This window comes from Coregonus lavaretus (genome assembly GCF_964263955.1).
Source record: "Coregonus lavaretus genome assembly, chromosome: 1".
Lineage (NCBI taxonomy): Eukaryota > Metazoa > Chordata > Actinopteri > Salmoniformes > Salmonidae > Coregonus > Coregonus lavaretus.
Genome location: NC_139988.1, coordinates 34639786 through 34653160, shown reverse-complemented (window position 1 = coordinate 34653160; position 13375 = coordinate 34639786). Strand labels below are relative to the sequence as shown.

Below are 13375 nucleotides of genomic sequence, written 5' to 3'. Positions count from 1 at the left end.
TCATGTTTGGAGCTGGAAACTTCCATCACTCAACAGAAGAATTTGGAAGAAGAACTTTGCCACCTATCAAATCTGCCAGTGACAATAATTTCCTAGAATCTCTTGGTGAATAGTACATGTGAGAAGGAACATCTGATGTGTCCAGATGAGGGACTGATGAGCAACGTTACATCATTTACAGTTCTGCATTTGATAAGGTATCAAAATGAAGCACCATACCCTTTCGCCTTGTTTCAGCATCATCACTCAAGCATTTTTGTAGGCCTATACACCTCACCTGTTTAGAATGCCTGGGCTTGTTGCATAACTAGCTATGCCTATCTCTTGCTTGTTTGATTTTCTCAGATAATTGAGTATGCAACTGCATACAAAACAGTTCTCACCACCATCAAGAAAGAGTTTGATGAGTTAATCTGTGCCATAAATAAGAGTGACCATGATGCCAAGCTGGCGCATGGGAAACTGAAGGCGGTGGTGGCCCAGCCCACCTCCCTTATGTACTGTCAGAGAAAAGCTGTGCAGCTTCAGGAAATGCAAGCGAGTCACTTCAATCTTCTACCATAGACACAATGTATGTAGACACAACAATATGTCATTCATGAGCAGTGCTTACAGTATAGTTTTTCCCAGTTCTTTCCCAGTTCTGACATTTGATGAGTCGATGAACCCAGCAGTTCTTGCAAAGCATTTGGAGTACCTTGAGTGAAAGCGAGACAACCTGCAGATTAAGAGGAAGAGCCTGTATGTGTCTGTTTCCGTCAAGGCTGACCTGGACAATAAAATGCGGTCTGCCCTGGACCAGAGCGATGAGCTGGCAGTAGAGAATGAGAGACTCCAACTCCGGTGAGACTGTCTCACTTGTCTCAATACTCACTGGCATGAGTGTTAATAGAATACCATTGAAAAGGCCTATGTTGTTATCAGTTCTTCTGGTTTTCTAGATACAAACAAAGGAAGTTTCTGAATGACTCCCTCATTAACTGGGAAAAGACAGGAAGAGAAGTCCCTTTGCTGGAGTTCCTCACCTCATAACTGGAGAATATATTTGATCTGAAAAGTATTTTACACTTCTACTTTAGCATACAGTGTATGTTAGTATTAGTGACACTGACAGTGAATACAGTTATTCTACTTATGATATGGGAGGCCTATAAACCTCGAGAGCTTTTGTGTGTTTTGTAACTATGAGAAGGATTATGATACAGCAGCAATAAAGTACATTACATTACATTTACGTCATTTAGCAGACGCTCTTATCCAGAGCGACTTACAAATTGGTGCATTCACCCTATAGCCAGTGGGATAACCACTTTACAAAACAGCGAACAGTTTTGACTGGGCTGAGCGGGAACTATGCTTCCGCAGAGGAAGGGGAGCCAGCAGGCCAGAGGTGGATGAACGCAATGCCCTCGTTTGGGTGTAGGGACTGATCAGAGCCTGAAGGTACGGAGGTGCCGTTCCCCTCACTGCTCCATAGGCAAGCACCATGGTCTTGTAACGGATGCGAGCTTCAACTGGAAGCCAGTGGAGTGTGCGGAGGAGGGGGGTGACGTGAGAGAACTTGGGAAGGTTGAACACCAGACGGGCTGCGGCATTCTGGATGAGTTGTAGGGGTTTAATGGCACAGGCAGGGAGCCCAGCCAACAGCGAGTTGCAGTAATCCAGACGGGAGATGACAAGTGCCTGGATTAGGACCTGTGCCGCTTCCTGTGTAAGGCAGGGTCGTACTCTACGAATGTTGTAGAGCATGAACCTGCAGGATCGGGTCACCGCCTTGATGTTAGCGGAGAACGACAGGGTGTTGTCCAGGGTCACGCCAAGGCTCTTCGCACTCTGGGAGGAGGACACAACGGAGTTGTCAACCGTGATGGCGAGATCATGGAACGGGCAGTCCTTCCCCGGGAGGAAGAGCAGCTCCGTCTTGCCAGGGTTCAGCTTGAGGTGGTGATCCGTCATCCATACTGATATGTCTGCCAGACATGCAAAGATGCGATTCGCCACCTGGTTATCAGAAGGGGGAAAGGAGAAGATTAGTTGTGTATCGTCAGCGTAGCAATGATAGGAGAGGCCATGTGAGGATATGACAGAGCCAAGTGACTTGGTGTATAGGGAGAAAAGGAGAGGGCCTAGAACTGAGCCCTGGGGGACACCAGTGGTGAGAGCACGTGGTGCGGAGACAGCTTCTCGCCACGCCACTTGGTAGGAGCGACCGGTCAGGTAGGACGCAATCCAGGAGTGAGCCGCGCCGGAGATGCCCAGCTCGGAGAGGGTGGAGAGGAGGATCTGATGGTTCACAGTATCAAAGGCAGCAGACAGGTCTAGAAGGACAAGAGCAGAGGAGAGAGAGTTAGCTTTAGCAGTGCGGAGAATGTGGCAAAGAGCTTCCTAGGGTTAGAGGCAGATGCTTGGAATTTAGAGTGGTAGAAAGTGGCCTTAGCAGCAGAAACAGATGAAGAAAATGTAGAGAGGAGGGAATGAAAAGATGCCAGGTCGGCAGGGAGTTTAGTTTTCTTCCATTTCCGCTCAGCTGCCCGGAGCTCTGTTCTGTGAGCTCGCAATGAGTCATCAAGCCACGGAGCTGGAAGGGAGGACCGAGCCGACAAGCAGACAGGTCTAGAAGGACAAGAGCAGAGGAGAGAGAGTTAGCTTTAGCAGTGCGGAGAGCCTCCGTGACACAGAGAAGAGCAGTCTCAGTTGAATGACCAGTCCTGAAACCTGACTGGTTTGGATCAAGAAGGTAATTCTGAGAGAGATAGCAAGAGAGTTGGCTAAAGACGGCACGCTCAATAGGTTTGGAAAGAAAAGAAAGAAGGGATACTGGTCTGTAGTTGTTGACATCAGTGGGATCGAGTGTTGGTTTTTTGAGAAGGGGTGCAACTCTCGCTCTCTTGAAGACGGAAGGGACATAGCCAGCGGTCAAGGATGAGTTGATCAGCGAGGTGAGGTAGGGGAGAAGGTCACCGGAGATGGTCTGGAGAAGAGAGGAGGGGATGGGTTCAAGCGGGCAGGTTGTTGGGCGGCCTGCAGTCACTAGTCGCAAGATTTTATCTGGAGAGAGAGGGGAGAAAGAAGTCAAAGCATAGGGTAGGGCAGTGTGAGCAGGACCAGCAGTGTCATTAGACTTAACAAACGAGGATCGGATGTCATCAACCTTCTTTTCAAAGTGGTTGACGAAGTCATCCACAGAGAGGGAGGAGGGGTGGGGGTGGGGGGGAGGATTCAGCAGTGAGGAGAATGTGGCAAAGAGCTTCCTAGGGTTAGAGGCAGATGCTTGGAATTTAGAGTGGTAGAAAGTGGCCTTAGCAGCAGAAACAGATGAAGAAAATGTAGAGAGGAGGGAATGAAAAGATGCCAGGTCGGCAGGGAGTTTAGTTTTCTTCCATTTCCGCTCAGCTGCCCGGAGCTCTGTTCTGTGAGCTCGCAATGAGTCAGGAGCTGGAAGGGAGGACCGAGCCGGCCGGGAGGATAGGGGACACAGGGAGTCAAAGGATGCAGAAAGGGAGGAGAGGAGGGTTGAGGAGGCAGAATCAGGAGATTGGAGGGAGAAGGATTGAGCAGAGGGAAGAGATGATAGGATGGAAGAGGAGAGAGTAGTGGGAGAGAGAGAGCGAAGGTTGCGGCGGCGCGTTACCATCTGTGTAGGGGCAGAGTGAGTAGTGTTGGAGGAGAGCGAGAGAGAAAAGGATACAAAGTAGTGGTCGGAGACATGGAGGGGAGTTGCAGTGAGATTAGTAGAAGAGCAACATCTAGTAAAGATGAAGTCAAGCGTATTGCCTGCCTTGTGAGTAGGGGGGGACGGTGAGAGGGTGAGGTCAAAAGAGGAGAGGAGTGGAAAGAAGGAGGCAGAGAGAAATGAGTCAAATGTAGACGTAGGGAGGTTGAAATCCCCCAAAACTGTGAAGGGTGAGCCATCCTCAGGAAAGGAACTTATCAAGGCGTCAAGCTCATTGATGAACTCTCCAAGGGAACCTGGAGGGCGATAGATGACAAGGATATTAAGCTTAAATGGGCTAGTGACTGTGACAGCGTGGAATTCAAATGAGGAGATAGACAGATGGGTTAGGGGAAAAATTGAGAATGACCACTTGGGAGAGATGAGGATTCCTGTGCCACCACCCCTCTGACCAGATGCTCTCGGGGTATGCGAGAACACATGGTCAGACGAGGAGAGAGCAGTAGGAGTAGCAGTGTTTTCAGTGGTAATCCATGTTTCCGTCAGCGCCAGGAAGTCGAGGGACTGGAGGGTAGCATAGGCTGGGATGAAGTCAGCCTTGTTGGCAGCAGAACGGCAGTTCCAGAGGCTGCCTGAGACCTGGAACTCCAGGTGTGTGGTGCGTGCAGGGACCACCAGGTTAGAGAGGCAGCAGCCACGCGGTGTGAGGCGTTTGTGTAGCCTGTGCGGAGAGGAGAGAACAGGGATAGGCAGAGGCATAGTTGACAGGCTGTAGCAGATGGCTACAATAATGCAGAGGAGATCGGAATGAAATGAACTAAACATCTGGGAAAGGAGAGAGCAGGGCCTCCCTCACCAAAAAAAAATATAACTCTCCCAACTTCCACCTCAGAAACTATAATTGTTTCACTGAACCACCCGAATAAAACTCTCCCAACTTCCACTTTAGAAATTAGAATTGTTGTAAACTACAGCGGTTCAATGTTTCAAGGAATAGACTCAACTTACTTTATTCAGCTAGCTAACTATGACGCCATAGCTAACTAGCATGCTAGCATCCAATAACACACAGTTTAGCACCAATACTTGGTTACAACAAACTACCAATAGTGTGTTAACACACTAAACAGATAATTCGTGTCCGTGTCTAGTTCTTTCATAACGCAGCAATAATTAAACGTTGGCTAGCTAGCACAAAGATATTGTATTTAGCTACCACAGTACAGCTAGCTGGTAGTGTTGGCTAGCTAGCAATGGCTGCTGTGTTGACTTTGTTTGAAAAACGGCGTCGCTGCGAACGAATGTAGCTGGCTAAAAGGATATTGTATTTAGTTGCTACCGTTGCTAATAGCTACTCGCCAGCCAGTCCAGGAGGTGAGTTAGCTAGCTAGCTTCATGCTACACCCGGCACCGCCGAATACAAAAGTAACCTACAATAACTACATACAACAACTACCCACAACAGCCCACGATGCCTACCTACAATACCTAATAATATACAGCCCACGATGCCTACCTATAATACCTAACTACAATCTAAATACATAGTTTAAGCCTTACTCGACAAAGCCCAAGCTATGTATAAAGCCAAACTTACCCTAAAGTCTCCTGAGTGGCGCAGTGGTCTAAGGCACTGCATCGCAGTGCTAACTGTGCCACTAGATCCTGGTTCGAATCCAGGCTCTGTCGCAGCCGGCCGCGACCGGGAGACTCATGGGCGGCGCACAATTGGCCCAGCGTCGTCCAGGGTAGGGGAGGGAATGGCCGGCAGGGATGTAGCTCAGTTGATAGAGCATGGCGTTTGCAACGCCAGGGTTGTGGGTTCGTTTCCCACGGGGGGCCAGTATAAAACAAATATGTATTCACTAACTGTAAGTCGCTCTGGATAAGAGCGTCTGCTAAATGACTAAAATGTAAAATGTAAAATGTACCCGACGCCAGCTGTCTGGCCAGCTAGCTACCTACAGCTGAATGGTAGGTAGCTAGCTGGCTCAACCACAGGTGGGTCATTCTACAGATTCGGTGCCTTTTGTGATTGAGGAGGATGAAACAATGAACATTAAAATCTTAAGCTTTTTTTTATTTGATGTGACAAAGTAATGTGTGTACTTGATAGAAAATACATTTTCCCATCTCAATGTAGAGTATTAAGTTATTATTCTGTATTATTTTCTCAAACAAGTCCAAATTTAATTCAACCCCGTCACAGTCATTTTGTTATTCAACTATTCATTTTTCCAATAAGCTTGAGATCAGCTTCTGGCATAATCTCACAGTTTAGATGTCCCTTGTAAATAATGGCATATTGTAATTAAAGAGAAAATCAAGAAAAACTGACCAGCACCATCCTTTCCAGTTTACGATGAAGAAATGTCTAATCTAACTCCACATTTTCGCAAGAAATGTGCAAGAATGCTGCGTAATTCCTGACAAAATTGAAATAGCCTTATTTACCCTGATTTAATACACACAATAAAAACACTATTGATGTTATATTTTGTGTATTTAATACAAAAATGTAAAAAAATAATCTCGTAACAGGGATGAATGCACCGCAACAGGTTTGAAAATCATGTAACAGGGTTGAGTGAAAAGCATCACGTGTCATATGTTTTATCTTTTGAGATCACTAACATGTTGCCATTTTTTAAACATTTTAAACATTTTTAAACCTACTGTCAACATAGCTTTTAAAATCTAAAGAATCTAGATGAAAGCTAGACAGAGTAAAACACATTAATGAACTAATAACAGTAACAACATTTCATTGATTTCATAAAAATATCCATCTGATAATGGCAGGAGTCTGTTTGAACATTGAGCAAACATCTTAACATTGATAACCTATATAGGTCACATGTTGCCATTTTTTAACATTTTAAACTACTGTCAACATAGCTTTTAAAGTTTAAACAATCAAGATGAAATCTAGACAGATTAAAACACATTAATAAACTAACAACAGTTACAACATTTTCATTGATTTCATAGAAATATCCAGAGTAATGGCAGGAATGTCTGTGTTGTTTGAATGTTTGAACATTAAGCAAACATCTTAACATTAATAACCTATAGGTAAGCCTACAGTTTGTTCACCATTTTTACTGAGAGAGCCTAGCCCACACTTCCTTCTGTATTTCCATGTGCCTAGAAGTCACCGGTTTAGGGGGATCAATGTGTTCCAAGATGTCCTCAAATGGATACCACTGGATATCATAAAGAAGTGGCCAGAAGTACCTATTTGGTCCAGCACAGCACATGCATTTGACCTGCACATGGGATTCATCTGTGGCTAGAATTATTCCGGGATAGAAATCGTCATCATATTTGGCCACGCACCATTTCCCTCATATGTCTGGATTTGCCCAATCAACCTCCCTCTGTGACACGACTGATGTAACTTTAGGGGTAAATGTGAAATGTTGTGTATTGAAACACTGGCATTCCAGTTTCTTGTTGTGGACTGTGCACATACAGCTTACATCACGGTAGGCAATTTGCCTTGCAGCCACACAAACAACTTGGTGGATCCGCATTGTGGATGGAACTACTGGTAAATTGGCTGGCATACCTTGGACGGCTTTCTCGATGGCCTCGTCTTCAATGAAGTAAAGCTTGATGGCAGTGTTGTTCTCCTCTAAGACCCTGTACAGAGTATGAGCATTTGGGATGTCACATCCTTGACTTATCAGCCTGTCTGCGGTTCTTTTTAGGGTTGCACCAACACCATCTGGTGCTCCCTTCCCATGTCCAGGAGAATTACCTGACCACCGGCGCGCGGATGTCCCTCACCTTCCTCTCTATGTGTGTTTCCTTTCTGCTGCTGTTTTTTCCATTGTTGAATCTGAAATTGTAGGTCAAGGTCAAGTCAATGACCTGCTTACTCTTCAAGACTAAATATTGTATCCTTTTAATCACTATGTAGTAAAATGAACATGAACTTGCAGATAATACTCCTAAATATGTCAATGTATATAGGAGAGAGAACAAATTAATTGTCACTTTTTTAAAGTTATTATTTTCAAAAATTCCTCGTACTTTTAGTTGATACTGTAAAACCGTAAACAACAAACATTCAACAAGAAAATATGATTGGTATTAAGCAATATACATTAAATATTGCTAAGATTTAACAGCTATTCAACCCTGTAACAGCCATTCAACCCCGTAACATTGAAAAATGTGATGGGGTTGAATGTGACAGGGTTGAAGATTTTGTGCTAATCTGTTGCTAATTCGGGATGCTAGCAGCTAGCAGTGTGCCACATGGCCTTATTCAACAAAATACATTGTTATACTTCATAGCTATAAAAACAATTATTGGTAAAATCTTAACTATGAATTCCCCCCCCCAACAGAGTTGAATACCTGAGATTGACAAAGCCCATATGTGCTTAAAAAAACATGAAATATTTATAAAAAGTGAGAGAGCAGCTCACCACTTGTCACACCAGGCTTCTCTGAAGACTTGTATGATGTCACTTCCTCATAAATGATGTCCACAGGATCAAACCATTATTTAATTGTGAGTGGGGGTATTGTTGTGTTACGGGGTTGAAAGAAATACAAGGACAGGGGTAAAAGCCTGAATTTCTCAGAAAATAAAATGTCTTATGCTGAGAAAATGGATTATGCATAATAAGGGGGCATATACAATTAATTTAACAAAAAAAAAGCATTATTATTTAACACTGTGTACTCAAAATGAGTCACGCCATTTGCATGATGGTCAATAGGGACAGCCGAAATTCTTAATACTCCTAAGAAAAGCAAACATATAAGTATTGAAATTCATCTCTGTTTAAAATCATATTCTCTACTCCATATTAAAAACATGTAAAACTTTGAAATGTTGTAATTTAAGTGTAGTTTGATAAATGTTCTGACAAGTTATAACACTAGTACATCTTGGGACACTGACAATACTGAAATGTCACCGAATCTGTAGAATGACCCAGGTACTCTTAAGCGTGAAATAACATTGGAAACAACTAACCACAGTTGCTAAAAGTTACCAGTAGCTACCCGCTAGCTACTGGTAACTTGATGCCAGTAGCTACCCGCTCACTGAACTTGATGCCAGGGGATTTCAGTGAGCGACACTGAAATCCCCTGGCATCAGTGCAGTAGTGTTTGAAGATGATGATCCCAGCAAGGTCAATGAATCGGAGCTCTTGGTGGATTACATTGAAAGGTACTATAGTTTTTTCTGAGTTCTAGTGCTATGCTTTCAACCAATGCATATGTATAGATCAGTGGTCACCAACCGGTTGATCGACTGGTCGATCTTCAAGGCATTCCTAGTCGATCACCAAACATTTATGTAGAAAAGCCTATAATAAAAGTCATAAAGATGCTACTTTATTTTATTTTTCGTGTTGCGCTGTTGGCGGTCGGTGCACTTGATTCAGAAGCCCAGCCCATCGGGTAGGCAAAGTGTTCCCATTTTGAACAATTTCATTTGTCTGAAAATACAAACTCCGCCTACCTGGCAGACCAGGAGATCTGTGGCTAAATAGAGTGCCAATCGGATATCTCAAATCACCATGGCTACAGCTTCCACGCCGGCTACAGCAAAGTTTGATGCTAGCCTACCTGAGATTTCATAACTTTTAAAACCATGATCAGAGAGAGACACATTGAATACAGCAAAGAGCTGCTGTTTTTATCAGTGAGTTCTTGTTTAAGTTTTTATTCAACACTATTACAAAACATAATGTGCTTCTCCCTACTTCAACTCACACGGCTGCAATGAATGAAAGTGTATCGATAGCCCTGTGTTCTTCTTCTTATTATTATTATTAGCAGCTCGTGTCTATTTTAATATTGAGGAATATTTCACATTCTCTGGTCATAGGAACAACATTAATTTGTGCACGAGGCAGATGTGTTGCGACTCGAGTTTCGCCATCAGGTGGAAGACGGTGTTGCCTCTCTGGTCAGTCGGAGGAAAGGAGAGAGCATTGACGTCATGATTTGACCTTGTTTTATTTCCAGAGTTCCCAGTTGTATTGACCATCAGATGCAGGTACCATCAGTCCAGTAAAATATTTGCAAATTATTTCAGTTTTTGCTCAGCTGGCCTCGCAAGTGCTACACCAACTGATCTACTGTATATTGTTATCAAAGCTCGAGTTTTGAAATATAAAATGGTCTGAGAAGAACAATCTTGGCAGACAAGGCATATAGCCAATATGCTGTGATAATGTATTAGGCCTACTGCACAAACCACATTCATACAGACCTGTTTTTATTAGCTTAATTGTACATTTTTTAAGTAATGTAAAAAAAAAATTCTGAGTGGTAGATCTCGGCTTGCTTTTTGATTGCGAAAGTGATCTTGACTCAGAAAAGGTTGGTGACCACTGGTATAGATCATTGTTCTATGTGTTTTGACTTCCTGCAGGTTCATTGACCTATGACGGGGTGAATATGAGGCAGCTGCTTTCCATGCTGCCAAATCCCATCATAGAGTCTTGGGAAACATGGAGACAATGGAAAGGTTAAAAGGTGGATCTCTTTATTGTCTATCTTACACAGAGGTCATATAGTGTTGTGATCCCTATACACACATAATGTGGGTTATTGTGAAGTCTCAACCATAAAGTAACTCTGCATCTTGTACAGGCACACAGCACATATGAGTCTGTATGAACTGTTTGAACTGTTCTCTGTTTCCCCTATAGCAGTCACAGTGTACAGGGGGAGCTGCCCCCTCTGCTCCTTTTCTTCCAGGCCCTCATGATATCAGTGCATGCTGGGAAACATCTGCCCTGGGAGACCCTAGGGGGTCCAGTGTGCCATACAGCACAACTTTGTAGAGCTGGTCACACACTGGGTCATCCAGAAGAGGTTAGCATATAATTGTGTATAATATGAGTGTTAGGGATTATCAGTCTTTTTGGTGTAGGGTTTGAATGGTATAGCTGGGCATTGTTGTAGCAAATATAGAATAATCAAGAGAAATACAGTATTAGTAAACTCTTAGAAAAAAGGTGCTATCTAGAACCTAAAAGTGTTCTCCGACTGTCCCCATAGGACAGGGATCATCAACTAGATTTTCTTGAGCGGATGGTCGGGGGGCCAGAACATAATTACAAATAATGTGTAGACTGCAAATTGACCACAAGAAGCCCAAACAGATATGTTTGACTAAAACAATCATTTCAAACCTTGCTTACATTTGTATATGATCACGTGTCTCTCTATTATGCGTGGGAATACTTGGGAACAGCTTTCTTAAATTAAAATCACTTGGTGCTGATTTCCTGGTGTTTTTACAGTCTTATATGTCCAACAATGAAAATTCAACAACACATAATCAACAATATATATTATTTTTGCTGAGAAAACTTGGGAGGCCAAATAAAACCAGCCCGCGGGCCGCCAGTTGGGGCACCCTGCCATAGGAGAACCCTTTTTGGTTCCAGGTAGAACCCTTTTGGGTTCGACGTTAAACCCTTTCCACAGAGGGTTCTACATGGAACCCAAAAGGGTTCTACCTGGAACCAAAATGATTCTACCTGGAACCCAAAAGGGCTCTCCTATGGGGACAGCCGAAGAACCCTTTTGGAACACTTTTTTCTAAGAGTGTATGAGAGTATAAGACAAAAGTGTGAGTGTTTAGAGCTCTATGTTATTGAGCTCTATGTTACAGCTTTCTCCATAACCCTCTCAGACTAACATACAGCAAGGCTCTGGGGGATGTGAGCATAGAGACAGGAAGCCGCGAATGGCCAACACATGCCTGGCTCTGGCCGATATAGTCTACAAGGCCTGCGGCGTGCTCAGGAAGGCCACACTGAGCATGTGCAAGAGAGGCATGACCAGCAATGCTATGGAGTTCATCTATCGAAGCAAAGGCTTTACTGCAGGTGGGGAACACACTCTCACTCATTTACAGATACTATTCACACACATCCTATGTAGTGTATGTGTGAGTGACTCAGTGTGTGCAGTGTGTTTTTAAGTAAATGTGTATTGTTCTCTGTGTGTATGTTTGTGTGCAGATTACTGTCTGTTTGGCTGTCCCAGTTTGGCCCTGCTCCAGGCATTGACTCAGGAGTATCAGGGTCAGCCTGGAGTGATTTCTCTGGGCTTTGCCTGCCATGCTCTGCTCAACTCTGATCTGGAGGTCCTGGCACTGCAGATGGTGGGGAAGATATGTAGGCTACACGCACTAATCAGCAGGGCAAGCACATATGGTCGCACACACGGACAAGTTGAAGTGACCTGTGCTGCCGTGATTTTCAGGTACTTTGGAGAAGGTGATTCTGGATGATACTAGGTGTTCTGCAGTGGACTGGGGTGAGATAGCGGGTCGCTGTGGCCAGAAGAAAGGGCCCTGCTGGCCCAGGAGATCCTCTTCATCCTGCTGTCTCAGTCAGGGACCATGTACCTCTCCCCTGGCATAGAGAGCTCCAGGCTGATGGCACACGTGTTCATGTAGGGAGACAGCCACCAGAGGGTGCCCATGGGACTGATCTGAACCAATCCAAGAGGCCTCCCAACAAAGCAAGCCCATTTATACCTCTGTGTCATCCTGCTCAGTGCGCACAGAGAGATGCACAGTCATCCACACAGGTCCTCCAGAGTCCAGATCATTAAATCATTTGCATGTACAGTACCAGTCAAAAGTTGGACACACATACTCATTCAAGGGTTTTTCTTTATTTTTACTATTTTCTACATTGTAGAATAATAGTGAAGACATCAAAACTACGAAATAACACATATGGAATCATGTAGTAATCAATTTTTTTTTAAACAAATCAAAATATATTTTATATTTGAGATTCTTCAAAGTAGCCACCCTTTGCCTTGATGATAGCTTTGCACACTCTTGGCATTCTCTCAACCAGCTTCTTGAGGTAGTCACCTGGAATGCATTTCAATTAACAGGTGTGCCTTGTTAAAAGTTAATTTGTGGAATTTCTTTCCTCCTTAATGCGTTTGAGCCAATCAGTTGTGTTGTGACAAGGTAGGGGTGGTATACAGAACATAGCCTATTTGGTAAAAGACCAAGTCCATATTCTGGCAAGAACAGCTCAAATAAGCAAAGAGAAATGACAGTCCATCATTACTTTAAGACATGAAAGTCAGTCAATACGGAACATTTCAAGAACTTTTAAAGTTTCTTCAAGTGCAGTCGCAAAAACCAAGCGCTATGATGAAACTGGCACTCATGAGGACCGCCACAGGAAAGGAAGACCCAGAGTTACCTCTGCTGCAGAGGATAAGTTCATTAGAGTTACCAGCCTCAGAAATTGCAGCCCAAATAAATGCTTCACAGAGTTCAAGTAACAGACACAATCCAACATCAACTGTTCAGAGGAGACTGCGTGAATCAGGCCTTCATGGTCGAATTGCTGCAAAGAAACCACTTCTAAAGGACACCAATAAGAAGAAGAGACTTGCTTGGGCCAAGAAACACGAGCAATGGACATTAAACCGGTGGAAATCTGTCCTTTGGTCCAAATTGGAGATTTTTGGTTCCAACCGCCGTGTCTTTGTGAGACGCAGTGTAGGTGAACGGATGATCTCCGCATGTGTAGTTCCCATCGTGAAGCATGGAGGAGGAGGTGTGATGGTGTGGGGGTGCTTTGCTGGTGACACTGTCTGTGATTTATTTAGAATTCAAGTCACACTTAACCAGCATGGCTACCACAGCATTCTGCAGCGATACGCTATCCCATCTGGTTT

The 13375-nt window shown here is 44.0% G+C and overlaps 1 pseudogene across 1 annotated transcript; it reads left to right on the top strand.

Moving 5' to 3' along the window:
* The first annotated feature begins 2 nt into the window (after positions 1-2).
* LOC311132234 (clathrin heavy chain linker domain-containing protein 1-like) lies at positions 3-12122 on the top strand (annotated as a pseudogene). Its single transcript has 9 exons — positions 3-197; positions 346-843; positions 942-1057; positions 8767-8867; positions 10080-10223; positions 10369-10541; positions 11364-11547; positions 11683-11838; positions 11927-12122. The product of its transcript is annotated as a clathrin heavy chain linker domain-containing protein 1-like (transcript).
* The last annotated feature ends 1253 nt before the right edge of the window (positions 12123-13375 follow it).